The 16,231-nt window shown below is 33.2% G+C and overlaps 1 long non-coding RNA gene across 1 annotated transcript; it reads left to right on the top strand.

Annotated features, from left to right (window-relative positions):
- The first annotated feature begins 4,059 nt into the window (after positions 1 to 4,059).
- Positions 4,060 to 15,975, top strand: LOC118762757. The gene is made up of 3 exons (XR_004998507.1): positions 4,060 to 4,070; positions 13,450 to 13,455; positions 15,820 to 15,975. It is a non-coding gene; the product is annotated as an uncharacterized LOC118762757 (long non-coding RNA).
- The last annotated feature ends 256 nt before the right edge of the window (positions 15,976 to 16,231 follow it).

The following is a 16,231-nucleotide window of genomic DNA, read 5'->3' as shown; positions in this document are numbered from 1 at the left end:
GAGGTCGTAATACTACGTAGTACGTCTTTGTTTTGCGGCCCTTCCATCTTCGATGATTTTTCGCATTGGCTCAAAGAAAGGAACAGCGGGCTTATGTTAAAATCTGTCTTCTGCTGGTGCAAAATATGACCGAAACAGTTGTCATGCTTCAAACAACTTACAAGCAGGGCTGCTCTGAGCAACATACAAGTTTACAAATATTTCAACGCTTTAAATATTATCACTTGTCGCTTGAAGACTAACCTTGTTCGGACGACAATTCCCCTTCCGAACGAATGAAAACATCATGAAAATTGATGAGCATTCACCGAACATGTGACGAACTTCTTGATATGATTGACGTGGCCTGAAGCTCCTGCCAATGTATTTTGAACGATGAATTGCGAACGAAACGATTTGCAGCCAAATGTGTACCTCGCTTGCTGAGGTAGGATTAAAAACAGTCACGACTGAATGCGTGTCGTGGACTGAAAAAGAACCAGAAGTTGATGTGGATCTGTTTTCGAAGGTCATTACTGGTGAGGAAAAGCTGGTGCTACGCAATTAACAGATGTGGAAGTACTGAAAAATAAGCGACGGAGGCGTTACAAGGCATCACATCGCTAAGAGTTCCGTTCCAGCAATGATTCGAATAGTGGAAAAAAGAGCCTGGATGGTTGCATTGCATCAAATGGAAAATACTTTGAAGAAGATAAAATGTGAATATGTAAAGCTGAGTGAATAAAATAATATCGCGAAATTCCAATTCTTTTGTGCGGCTTATCGTGTATATATATATATATATATATATATATATATATATATATATATACACATGCATATACATATATATATGCAAACATATATATATATATATATATTATATATATATATATATATATATTATATATATATATATACATACATATACATACATATACATATATATGCAAACATATAATATATATATATATATACATATATACAAGCACAAATTTAACACCTGATCTGATGATATCTCTCTGGAAACAATTCAGCATACTCCATTAACTCAGTTCAATAGATATTGATTTTGTAGTCCTCATTTAGGACTTTTTAGATCTAATATTCTTTTAGCCATTTTCAACAGTTACGCGATAATTGCATTTTGTCGTTGACGTTCACATTTGATGATCAGTTAGAAGCTCTTTTCTCTCTTGATATACGGATGATCTTTTTCTATCAGGATTCTTCTTTATCTGATAAAGTATCCATGGCAATCTCCAGCCTAAGATAGATCACAGAAAGGATGGGTAGTACACAGGCGCCGGTGAAGATTTGATCAAATTTGCAGCGATCGGAAGCTTTCTTCAGGAAATTCATTGATATTTTGTGTTTTATTTTCCGTGCAGTTGTTAGTCGTACCGAGTTTTAGAGACTGGAGTGCCTCAGTATATAGAAGCATCTCATCTGTGACCAAACTAAATGATTACCTATCGAAATTTATTCTTTCATACGCTAGCTTTGTCTTTACTGATCTCAACTATATTTACTGAATCTCTTTTTCTAGTTCTCCAGGAACTGGAACAGTGCGAATCATGGTGTACAAAGTCTGTGGCTGGAGGAAATTATCGGCATATGCAAACGATGAACATTGTGAAGCATAGTGTACAGAGGCGGTGGAGGAAATTATCGGCATATGGGAAAGACACTACATATTTTTTTTATTTTTGGTCTATTTTAAATGTTGTAAATTGTAACATTGTGTGTTTCTGTCTAGACTAGTTTCTTAGACTCCATGTGAGCATATAGCAACTGTAAAGTGCTACGGGAATGGCTACAATACTGAGGTGTTAAGATATAATTTTCTAAAGTATAATTTTTTGAACGTGTCTTTCATTCGTGTGCAATGACACTGTATTATTTTGGTCTATTTTAAATGTTGTAAATTGTAACATTGTAAGTTTCTGTCTAGACTAGTTTCTTAGACTCCATTTGAGCATATAGCAACTGTAAAGTGCTACGGGAATGGCTACAATACTGAGGTGTTAAGATATAATTTTCTAAAGTATAATTTTTTGAACGTGTCTTTCATTCGTGTGCAATGACACTGTATTTTTTTGACTCTTATGTAATTGCATATAATTTTCTATTTTTATTTATTGATTTATTGTTTTATTTGTATTTTTATTTGTTTCAGTCGTTTGATTGTGGCCATGCAGGAGAACCGCCTTAAATGATATTTATTCATAGAAATCGCACCCAGGACTTATTCTTTGTAAGCCTAGTACTTATTCTATCACTCTTCTTTGGCAAACCGCTAAGTTACGATGACGCAAAAACACCAGTATCTGTTGTTTGGTGGGAAAAATAAACATAGGCACAACGACAAATACATAAATATATATACATACATGTATACACACACACACACACATATATATATATATATAATCGACTTAAAATGCTTTGGCTGGCCCGAGGTTACAGCAGAAGACACTTGCCCAAAATACCAGTGGCAAAGAAGTGAGCTTCTTACCACACAACCACGACCATGCCTATAGCTACATGAACTCTTCTTCGACCACGGTATGTTTATGTAGCATGTTATTCCTACGCCTAATTCACGTTGCTCTCTTCAAAATTGCTATGCTGCATTATTTTTGTGCGAATCTCATATCAATTCATCTCATAAATCCATATTCTTTTTGTTGCAGTACTTCCAATTGTCTAGCATCTGTATTATAAAGTCTGAGATCGGCCGTATTGTAAAAGTAACTAGTTAATACACTTGTCAATTGGGATGTTGGTCTAAATCTCTTTAAAATTTCATTTCAATGAGTAGAAGTAAAATTTCACTGTTGTTGACGAAATGTCTTCACTATTTTAAAGTTATGAAACCGAAACACCACTGAGATCGATTTTTCCATTCGTGGTCCGCCACAAGAGAAAAAAGTACCAGTTTATAAAATTAATGAACGCGTAACACGGAAGTTTTGGCCTTGTCTCTATTTGATATATTTATTACAATCACCATTACTATTATTGGAACTGAAAGGACATGTCATAACACATGACGTCTTCCTTAATACCATAAAGGTTTCCATAGTTATATGTGTTATACATGTTTCTGGCATTCTACTATGGGTATTAAGGGACAATTTTCATGAAAAGATCTGAAAGGCAATTCACTCTTGTTCTTCGGTGTTTAAGATAACAATAGAATATATTCACAACATCTTAATGTCCAGTGATAACGATGTTGAATTAATAGGTGTAAAGATATCTACTTTGTACCTGTTTCAGTGTATCACAAATACGTTGAGATCTGCATATAGTTCAAAGAAATGGCATTGTCTTCGACTAAAACTAAAGATAAAGGTGTTATTTAATACCAAGAATGATTATGCAAAATTTCCGAACAAATCTCTTGAATAAGCCATCCTAGAAAGGCAAAGATTTCGTTGAAATTATAATATAAAAACAAATCGCAAGCATGTGTGTACACATATACACTGATAAGTAAGCACATGTGCATAAAATGCCTTTGTGCGTTTGCATGCATGTATATATATATATATATATATAGAGAGAGAGAGAGAGAGAGAGAGAGAGAGAGATAGATAGATAGATAGATAGATAGATAGATAGATAGATAGATAGATAGATAGATAGATAGATAGATAGATAGAGAGAGAGATAGAGAGATAGATAGAGAGAGAGAGAGAGATAGAGAGAGATAGATAGATAGATAATATTACTATATATAAATATGAAAAAACTGTAGAAATGAAATTTTCTAGCGCTTTGAAGCTGAAATACTATTACAATATTGGAGAAGAAAATAATTAATAGCTTATGCAGCATAAGTATTCACTGTCGCATCGGAAACATAATTGCAACATATGATACCAGAAGTTATCCTTATGAAGAAGACGTTAAGAAACACTGGATCCGAAGCTTAAGTCTAACATCGCTATTCAAAATATTTTATATTTACTTTAGATATATTAAAACTGAAGTAAATATTTATACACATGTTTGTCATGTTGCATTAAAGTGGTAAACGTAGGTAAGGCGGTGGAAGATAGTAAGTTGCTGTTCATCTTTATGTCCCGATAAAAAGATTTCAAATCCCGAGCGAGTTTTTGATTGCCTTACATTTCAGGAAAATCATTAAGTTAGCAACCGTAGTGTAGTAAACTTACTTATATTTGTAAATTGAACTTTGAGAGAACTAATTTGAGATAATTAAGATTTATTGACACTGATTTGTATAGCTGTTTTCTTATTTCAAAATCTCGCACAGTCACGTGTAGCTTCGTTATAATTTTATGCAAGAGGGAAGAGAATGCCAATGTTCCATGTGGAAAGCATGGTAGCTGCTGCGAATCTTCTTCAGAAAACCAATAGCATATTTAACCAAACAATAAAGAATGTTTATCCACTAATAAGCTATTGAGGACCCATCTTCACGGTTCCGAGGAGTAGATAGACAGCCGAGAAGTGATGAAGTGATGAATAAACATAGACACAGAGACAAATACATAAATATATATACATACATGTATACACACACATATATATGTGTGTGTGTACGACGGGTTCTGTCAGTGTCCCTCTACAAAATCGACTTACAATGCTTTGGCTGGCCCGAGGTTACAGCAGAAGACACTTGTCGTTGTTTGTATTACTTGTCTTGTTTTCCTTTTGCTTCTCTCGTTGTTCGCATACCCAAGTTTGTCTTCGTATTTCATGTTGTTTACGTTTTGTGACGTCCTGCACCCATATATGCATATATATACATATATGTGTATGTATGTACATATATGTATGTATATATGGATATACATATTTATATTATATATATATATATATATATAATATATATATATATATTCATGCGCATACACGACGATGTATAAAGAATGCTCTTACAATTACAAGACTTGTTTTAACACGAAATGACATATAACCTGCTCATGGAGCAAGACGCAAATAGAGTGAGGTTTAAGGTATTGATATACTAATATCTCGTGACTAAAATTAGAAGTCCTGCTAAACTTGTGTTATATATAACAAAACATATGGACTGACATTGAAGTATCTAGTTCGAAGGGGAAAATGGATAAAAAAATTATATATATATATAGGGGAGAATCGATAAAAGTAAGAGATAAATATCGGTTTAATACACAATCGAAACAGTTGCTAATAGTTTCATTCTGTTATAATACTTTATGCATGTGCTTCTAAGCAATATTTCAGGCTTTGGCTTTCGTTATATATACATTAAAAACAATGAACCTGGGCAGTGTTAAAATGAAAAAAAAAATTGAAAGTTTGATGCAAAAAATAGAACTGGAAGAAAAAAGCAATATAAAGAAAGCTAAGGCAGTTAACGTAGAGGGAAACATGCGTAAGCCAACAACAACTATATCTAATGCAAACGACGTATATGCTATTCCTTGTAAAAGGCAAGAAATTGTCTTTTTCAGGTGGTTGGTAACTTATTTTGCTGTTCATAAATATAAACAGAATTCAAAAATAGAATTCTAAACTTTTGGCCCAGCACACGTGGGTCTCTTGGTGTTTATTTTGTTAAATTATATATAAGCAAACATTAGATTACTAGTCATAACATACAAATGTTTGTAGTAATTAAATTACTTATTTTCCGTATATTTTGAATTACTGTTTGTTGAATTTTTATTCTTCCCCGATTCTCTCATGAATTCTTTAGAAATTGTTTGGCTTCGCGAATATCCGGTCTGTACGCCACGTCTGGTATTAACATTCAGTGATATTTGTTTTACTAGGTATAAACGAATTACAAATTTGTGCGTTGATTAGGTTTATATACAAGTGGCTTCATAATAGCTGTACATATATATCGCTAGCAGCTACACATTCTATATTTTCTCTCCCTGTTTCCGTGGAAGAGCGTTGGCTCGAAACTTTAAAGACTTTTTCACTTCCCGAGCGTTAAACTAATACGTCTGTTTGTTGTCTACACCATCTGTCTTCGTCGTTGTTTCTTTTGTGAATTCTCCCTATATACATATATATATATATATATATATATATATATAATGTATGTATATGTATGTATGTATGTATGTATGCATGTATGTATGTATGTATGTATGTATGTATGTATGTATGTATGTATGTATATATGTATGCGTGAGTGGGTGGGTGTATGTGTATGCGTGTGTCTGTGATATCGAAAAAGTTTGATTAAATACAAGATGCAGTTTATACAATTTTCAGTAGTAAACACATTTAACTGTGCACTCAAGGAATATCATATATATAATATAGTAATGCACACACATACACACACACACATACACACACACACACACACATATATATATATTCTATTTTAGAATTCTGTTTAAGCATACGACTTGTTTGTGCACGCTTACGTTAAAAAAACAATTTTAGAATGATTTTTCTGTCAAAACACTAAAAATAACTGACCAACAAGAAAAACCAACCAAGATTCAACCAAATCAAAAAAAGAAACCCAAATACTAAGCGAACAAAGATGAACCATCCCACTTCCATTGCATGCACACACCCTTTTTCATACAAACACATATTCTTGCAGAGTTGAAACGCAATTTGATTTATTAAGTTCAGCGTACACTACCAAGTATGACATCACCCCTTCCTTCCTTATTCATGTACCACCCCTTCCTTTCTCACTGATAAACACAAGAGTATTATTATATTAGATTATCTCGGTAACCATGGCAGCGATGAAAAATTATGACACGACCCCTTCCTTCCTTATTCATGTATCACTCCTTCCTTTCCCATTCATAAACACAAGAATAATATTATAGTAGATTATCTCGGTAACCATGGGAGCTATGAAAAATACAAAGCCCAGCATCACGAATGGATCATTCTACACATCTGTGTAATTTTTTGCGCAATTCCACCCAACCGTTTGACCGTGAATCGCAAGAATAGAAAGAATCGCCTATGTCAAATATTTATATATATAGATGTATATATGCATAGATAAATGTATTTATGTATGTATATATATATATATATATATATATATATATATATATATATATATATATATATATATATATATATATATAGGCATGTAATACACACACACATATGTGTATGTGTGTTTGAAAGTGCGTGCATGTACGTAAACGTGAGTATTTTTGTGAATGAGGATTTAAAGTGTATTTTGTGTGCAGATATGTTATATGTCTTATTTATAAGTTATTTTTGTTTTCAAATTAATATTGTTTGGTCATTAGGTTACATATAGCGCCGTGTAAATTACCAGGGTCTTTAGAGCATCAAATAGATTGTTCTACTTCTTTAGGATCTACCTCTTTAGGATCTGAAAGTCTAAATTGTGCCGCGTTTGATTTTACTCGCATCCTTCCTTGACAGATAAAATAAAGTAATAATCAAGCATTGAATACGCCCTGCTCTCATCCAAATTTGTCCCTGTCTCCTTCTTACTTACTCTCTCCTTTTTCTCCCTCTCCCTCTCTCTCTCTCTTACTCTCTCTCTCTCTCTTCCCGTCTCAAATTCTTTTTATCTCACATTTTATCTGTGATTCATATATTATGCGCAAGGTAATGAATCGTCTGATAAAATCTACAGGTTTTTCTCCCAGCTGAAGATCTTTGATCGAGAGGCTTGGAAATTCGAATAGCATACATACACACACACACATACACATACATATATATATATGCACACAGGCAAATACACACATAGATATATACATACGTATTATATATATATATATATATATATATAATATATATATATATATATATATATATATAGATATATATATATATATATACATAATTGTATGTGGTAAGGCAATTCGTTTCTAAACCCTTTATTGCTTAGTATTACTTAAATTTTCCTCGAATGAGGCTTTTACATGCCGAAGACTACTTGGTGTAATTGATAATTATTCCAAATTAATTAATTTCACCCTTCATTATTACGGATAACCATATTTTATCTCAGTAGATGACCACAGCATCTTGTTTTGGCTACACGCGGGTGGGAAGAGGCTGGTGACACAATCTTTTCATTCACACTTTGAATTTGGGGATACTAGTTGCGGATTCTAGCTCGCTCTGATACTGAGTTGAGTTGGTGCCTTCTAGTATCTCAAAATTCAATATATAATCACTTATGATTATAGTATTCTACGCTGAACAGAAAAGAAGTTTTGGTAAGGTAGAATTATTTAATATTTAATTCTTATGCTTTCCTAAAAACTTGATTTCGAAACGTGCGTCCGTAGATAACTTAAAATTGTATGATAGATTGCCGTCAATTCATTCTCTCTTACCTGTTTGTGTCTGCCTTCCAATTGCTGTCTTTACTGAGATCTCCCTTTTTAGTAGAAGAAATAGCTATAACTCTTTGACTGCTATTTCTAAATTCGGTATGTGGTAAGGCAATTCGTTGCTAAACCCTTTATTGCTTAGTATTACTTAAATTTTCCTCGAATGAGGCTTTTACATGCCGAAGACTACTTGGTGTAATTGATAATTATTCCAAATTAATTAATTTCACCCTTCATTATTACGGATAACCATATTTTATCTCAGTAGATGACCACAGCATCTTGTTTTGGCTACACGCGGGTGGGAAGGGGCTGGTGACACAATCTTTTCATTCACACTTTGAATTTGGGGATACTAGTTGCGGATTCTAGCTCGCTCTGATACTGAGTTGAGTTGGTGCCTTCTAGTATCTCAAAATTCAATATATAATCACTTATGATTATAGTATTCTACGCTGAACAGAAAAGAAGTTTTGGTAAGGTAGAATTATTTAATATTTAATTCTTATGCTTTCCTAAAAACTTGATTTCGAAACGTGCGTCCGTAGATAACTTAAAATTGTATGATAGATTGCCGTCAATTCATTCTCTCTTACCTGTTTGTGTCTGCCTTCCAATTGCTGTTTTTACTGAGATCTTCCTTTTTAGTAGAAGAAATAGCTATAACTCTTTGACTGCTATTTCTAAATTCGGTATGTGGTAAGGCAATTCGTTGCTAAACCCTTTATTGCTTAGTATTACTATATATATATACATATATATATATATATATATATATATATATATATATATATATATATATATGTATGTATGTATGTATATATATATTTATGTATACACATACATGAGTTTATCTCTATAAAATACCTATGGAACTCTGAGCCTGCACAGCAAGTTACGGCGTTTCTATGTAAACAACACGACCGAACAAGGGAAAATAGGTAATGTCCACATATACATATTGATTTATTGCTCTTTCACCTATACCATATCTAATCCATCGACCATTCACAATCATATTACTTGTCCCCCAGCACCGCTTGAGAACCAATAGTGGTGTGATTACGTACCGGTGATCTAGCGGTTCGCCACAAAGGTAATAGAACAAGTAACAGGATTACAAAAATCATGCTACGGTCTTTATTCCTTCGACTTTAATTCTTCAAGGTGGCGACCCAGCATCATCGCAGTTTAGTGACTGAAACAAGTAACATATAGTTTACGAGACGTACATAGACGTATTCAATTACGAAACGTCTTAACTAGCAGTGGTGCTCCGAATTCTGTAATAAATCTGTGGAGATATACCTAGAAGTGAATGCACCCCACTGCAAACATAAGGTAGGAATAATATTGGTGTCCAAAACTTTAAAATACTTGGTACAGTGTTATGGCTGCAAATCGAAACACTGCGTCCATGCCAGCAATTAATTGGTGGCTTTGTGGTAAGACGTTTTCTCCTCAAATTCATTATTCCGGGATCAATACCTGTTTCTTTACTACCCAAAAGGGGCTAAACACAGAGGGGACAAACAAGAACTGACAAACGGATTAAGTCGATTATCGACTCCAATGGGTAACTGGTACTGGGATCAATACCAGCAATTAGCAAGTGTTCTTGTGAGTTGACTTGATAGATAGAAACTGAAAGAAGCTTGTTGTATGTATATGTGTGTGTGTGTTTGTGTGTGTGTGAATGGCTTATATTCACGTATGCATGTATCTCTGTTTGTCCCCCACTACCTCCCTACAACCGGTGAAGGTGTACTTACATAGCCGTGACTTAGCGGCTCGATCTAAGAAGGTGATGACGTAAGAACAATGCTTACTGAAAATAAGCATTGGAGTTGATTTGTTGTAGTGAAATTCTTCAGAGTGGTGCGGTAGCATGGCTGCAGATGGCCTTGTAAGACACTTACTCTCCAACAACATGGTTCAAGGTTCAGTCCCACTTCGTGGCATCTTGGGCAAGTGACTTTTGCTGTAGCCTCGAGTCAACCAAAGACTTGTAAGTGGATTTTAGCTGACGGAAACTGAAAGAATCTCTCATATGTAACTATATATATATATATATGTGTGTGTGTGTGTGTGTGTGTGTGTGTGTGTGTGTTGAGTGTGTGTATGTATGTGTATGTATATGTATACATGTGTATGTCTTTGTATCAATGTTTATATATGTGTGTGTGCGTGTGTGTGTGTGTGTGTGTATGTATGTATATGTATATGTAATCATGTGTATGTCTTTGTATCAGTGTTTATATATATATGTATATATATATATGTATGTATGTGTGTGTGTGTGTGTGTGCGCGCGTGCGTGTGCGTGTATTGTTGGCGATTTTGTTCCTCCGTCTTCCCTTCTTTGGACTGTTTCTATATTTCTGATGAAGAGCCGCTCGAAACATGAAGTCCTCTTTCTTTTCCTTCCTTTCCTCAACGTACAATAACACATACTTCCACGTCTTAGCTTTGTTGGTTTTTCTTGCTGGTTCTTATTTGGATTGACTAGATATATATATATCGCAATCAACGTCCAGAGATGTTGCAATGTTTCTACACAAAACGGAAGAGTAATGACAAAAGTATACATTCTGATTTCTGGTATTTTGAAAGCAACTATTTTTTTGTCATGGATATTATGTCTCAATATCTTGGTATTATAGAACAAAAAAGTGAAGTAAAATAAAACAGCTATAGCGGTAATATACCGTAATGCAAAATCTGTAGTTAACTGCCCAAACAGCAGGAATGCAAATGTGAAAAATTTGTATAGATCAAAGAATGGATACGATTTGATGTATGTAAGATTTGCACTAAATATGACGCTGCAATTGCTTCAGACATAAAGTTAAATGAAAGTACGATGATTCAAACGTATTCGTTTGACATTACATATTCTGTCTATGGTATCTTATTTTCAGCAATATCAAATCAAAGACAATTGTCTTTTGAAAAAGTGAATAAAATGTTTCATATACAGACGAAGAGAAAACCTTACACCTATGTTTGATTACATTGAATAAATAGCTACGTATATTCATATGTGTTTATGTGCATGTGTATGTGTGTGCGTGTGTGTGTGTGTGTGCGTGTGTATGTGTGTACATATATAAAACCTAACGTACATCAGAACATGATATATCTATATATACGCGTATATATTTTTTAAATGTATAATACACATGTCTATCTATATATATACATACATTTATATACGTATGTATATGGATATATATATATATATTGTGTGTGTGTGTGTTGTGTGTGTGTGTGTTGTGTGTGTGTTGAGTGTGTGTATGTATGTGTATGTATATGTATACATGTGTATGTCTTTGTATCAATGTTTATATATGTGTGTGTGCGTGTGTGTGTGTGTGTGTGTATGTATGTATATGTATATGTAATCATGTGTATGTCTTTGTATCAGTGTTTATATATATGTATATATATATATATATATATGTGTGGTGTGTGTGTGTGTGCGCGCGTGCGTGTGCGTGTATTGTTGGCGATTTTGTTCCTCCGTCTTCCCTTCTTTGGACTGTTTCTATATTTCTGATGAAGAGCCGCTCGAAACATGAAGTCCTCTTTCTTTTCCTTCCTTTCCTCAACGTACAATAACACATACTTCCACGTCTTAGCTTTGTTGGTTTTTCTTGCTGGTTCTTATTTGGATTGACTAGATATATATATATCGCAATCAACGTCCAGAGATGTTGCAATGTTTCTACACAAAACGGAAGAGTAATGACAAAAGTATACATTCTGATTTCTGGTATTTTGAAAGCAACTATTTTTTTGTCATGGATATTATGTCTCAATATCTTGGTATTATAGAACAAAAAAGTGAAGTAAAATAAAACAGCTATAGCGGTAATATACCGTAATGCAAAATCTGTAGTTAACTGCCCAAACAGCAGGAATGCAAATGTGAAAAATTTGTATAGATCAAACAATGGATACGATTTGATGTATGTAAGATTTGCACTAAATATGACGCTGCAATTGCTTCAGACATAAAGTTAAATGAAAGTACGATGATTCAAACGTATTCGTTTGACATTACATATTCTGTCTATGGTATCTTATTTTCAGCAATATCAAATCAAAGACAATTGTCTTTTGAAAAAGTGAATAAAATGTTTCATATACAGACGAAGAGAAAACCTTACACCTATGTTTGATTACATTGAATAAATAGCTACGTATATTCATATGTGTTTATGTGCATGTGTATGTGTGTGCGTGTGTGTGTGTGTGCGTGTGTATGTGTGTACATATATAAAACCTAACGTACATCAGAACATGATATATCTATATATACGCGTATATATTTTTTAAATGTATAATACACATGTCTATCTATATATATACATACATTTATATACGTATGTATATGGATATATATATATATATGTGTGTGTGTGTGTGTGTGTGTGAGTGTGTGTGTGTGTATGTGTGTGTACAGAGAGAGAAAGAGAGTGAGAGACAAATATTCATACATATATACGTACATACATTCATACATGCATATACATTTATATATATATATCAATATGTGTGTGCGTGTATATTTCATACACATACATAGATACACACACGCACATATATATATGTGTGTGTGTATATATACACCTATACATACACACACACACACACACACATATATATATATATATACATACATATATATGGACATATAAAATATACATTCATGCATATACATATACCTCACAACTATATACAGATGAGTATACAGATGTCCATGTTTATGAAGTATGATACATAATTCTTTGCATTTACATGTTTGTAATGTATAAAACTGGTATCTGTTAGTTATTTTAATGACTGATACCGACCACATTTTGTCTATTTCCTTTGCAATATAGTGCTGATTGATGTTGCTTTGTACAGCATCTCGCTTTCTCGTTCTCCTCTCTCTCTCTCCCTCCCTCCCCCTCTTTCTATCTGTATAAGGAACGTACGTTAAAGTAGTATCGCCATAGTGTTTTAAGGTACATAAACACAGTTAGATCCAATTTTCCTGTATTTCATAAAATATTATGTAGTATTTAATATCACAAGGTTTCACTGTATACGAACGATCTGATCATGGTCACCGTCGACTTAGTGTAATGTGGTGTAGATGCATGCGAATATACTGTAATGAAACAGCTTTAGTTTCAAAACAAGATTGGAAATCAAATGATTAGACCCATATCTGCACTGTCTCTCTCTCTCTCCCTCCCCCACCTCACTCACTGTATATATCTGTAAAAATGAGAACCCAGGTTCTGAAGAAGGCTGAAGGGTGTATCAGCCGAAACGTCGTGTTAATAACAAACAATATGAGGACATATCCGCCGAATATAAAGATTGCAAATAATATGAATAATAGACTTCTTTCAGTTTCCATCTAACAAATTCACTTTCAAGACTTCGGTTGGCTCAGTGCTATAAAACAAAACACTTGCTTTATATGCTATGGAACTTGACCCTGCGAGTATGCATGTATGAACCAAAATGCCTTACCCAACAGACACAATTGTGCCTTTAAACTGTTAGATTATATATAATATCAATTTCGTACACACTATCCTTCTATGTGTGTATTGTAGACTTACTAATCTACTGTTTTCTCCCAAATATCTCAATGTTATATATAAAAACTTACTGGCAATTTTACATTAAATATGATAAAAAGCGTTTTGTAAGAGAATTATGGCAACAATATGTATCTAAAAAGTTTTTGATAATACACACACAGACATATATATATATATATATGTTTGATTTGCCTAATAGTGGTTTTATCTCTAATTTAATATAATATATATACATATATATATATATATACATATATATAATATATATACATATATATATATATATATATATTTATATTTATATATATATATACATATACGTATGTGTATATATGTGTGTATATGTGTGTGAGTTTTGTGTGTTTGTGTGTGTATATAATAGCATTTATAATAAAAGTAACATGTATTATACCTGGCAAAAACAAGTTTATTATGCATTGAACACTTTTAATAAGTCTCTACAAAGACAGTTAACCAAGAACGAAACAACAAAATCTACTTGTAATCATAAATTGCCTGAAATATTTAACACTGATATAGACAGTAAAATCATCAAATATTAAAAACACGATTTTATTTGCAAACTTCATATAATTTCTGTTATGAAGTTTGTATTTCACTCTGCAACTTTACATTTTCTATCTCTATGATTCTGCGATACAAAGTTTTATATAATATACATTAGATTTTTTTTTTGTTTTTTCTGTTTATTTCAATCTTTTGTTGTGTGGAGGTGGGCAAAGTTATTTTGATAATGCCTTTATTCTTTTCTTTTTTACTTAAAAGATTGCCACAGACTGGCTTATAAAGTGAACTCTAGAAATATGACAGCGTTGCCTCCTCGCTCCATAGAAAACGACAGAAGACAAATACAGGACATACATAATGTCCTCTTCCTATATAATGTCAACAGTTGCATTGTTATATTTCTTGTCATTCCATTAGAGCTAGATAATACATATAATCCATATAAAAAGCTAATGAATAGTTCATCTTATATAAGCTACGAATCTACACATGTATTTCGGATAGCATTAAACGAAGGTTTTTTAGTATCACGTTACGTTAAAAACACTAGGATTAAGGAACAACTCTCCATTTTCCTGAAGCGTACTGAATAAAGAGATAGTCATATAAAAGACATGCAAATTTTGGTTTTAAACTACCTTTCTGCAAAAGTCTCATAAATATCACTGTTTATTTCTACTATTCCCAGCTGAAAATAACAATTCTCTTCCAACCACCACATAGTTCAACAATGTATTGACATCAAGATCAATGTCAGTTAAAAATGAAAGAAAAATATTCGAAATCTATTTACTTCAACGAAGTCAGATATGATTAGGAAATAACTGGAACCCCTTCCGTGTAAAGGAATTCCCCAAATCTAAAGAATTCCAAACGGTTTACCATTTTCAAACATTGAATCAATTTGTATAACATCCTCTACATGGTATCTAATATACACAATGTGTAATATTATTAACATGATATACATACTAATCCACTCATGACAGAGTACGAAATAAAAATTATAAGATTTTGAACCACCTTGTTTCGGAGTTGATTTTTCGACAAAATTATTGGAAAAGTAAAAAATACTTATTTGCCGATAGGCATAAAGTATAAAATATTACGGCAAAACTAAATTTTTTGGTGGAAGTAAGGGAAAAAGTGAAATTGTTGCCATCATTTTTGCAAACGAATAGATAAAAAGCAGAGATTTACGTGTAAGGAAAAAAATGAAAGCGGAAGACCTAAACATAACAAAGGAGTTAGTTTCTAGAGTGCAGAGAGATCTAATGAGGAAAGTGAAATTCATTAAGGAAGTTAGAAAGTGTTTCACCAAAGGAAGAGAGAAGGAGAGTGTTCTAACGTAATTTGTTACGTACAAGAAATAAGATAACCAGACAACAGTGAAAACAATGTAACGAACTAACAAATCTCTTTACGAACCAACAATCAATAATCCTTGTGAACTAACCAACCGACAACTTCCGACTTCACTGCGAACTAACACAAATTACACTCGACTCCGAACTCTCAACCTTAAACTCACTCGGATCATTACTATTTATACTTTTCTCGTAAAGTCTATCTCTCGCAAGGAGGTGTCGTAACTCTTACCAGAAGAGACAGAGAGACAGACAGACAAAAGAGAGAAGACAGAAAGAGGGTAGTAGTAAAGAAGAGAATGGACGTAAAATAGTAAGGAAAGCCAGAGAGAGAGAGAGAGAGAGATAGCAAGAGAGTTTGGGTGGAGTCCGAATTGAAGGAAGAGGGAGGGAGTGAAAATTTGGAATGTAG

This window comes from Octopus sinensis, linkage group LG3 (assembly GCF_006345805.1).
Source record: "Octopus sinensis linkage group LG3, ASM634580v1, whole genome shotgun sequence".
In the NCBI taxonomy this organism is placed as follows: domain Eukaryota; kingdom Metazoa; phylum Mollusca; class Cephalopoda; order Octopoda; family Octopodidae; genus Octopus; species Octopus sinensis.
Note: the sequence above shows the minus strand (reverse complement) of the source record. Positions and strands in the feature narration are given on the sequence as shown.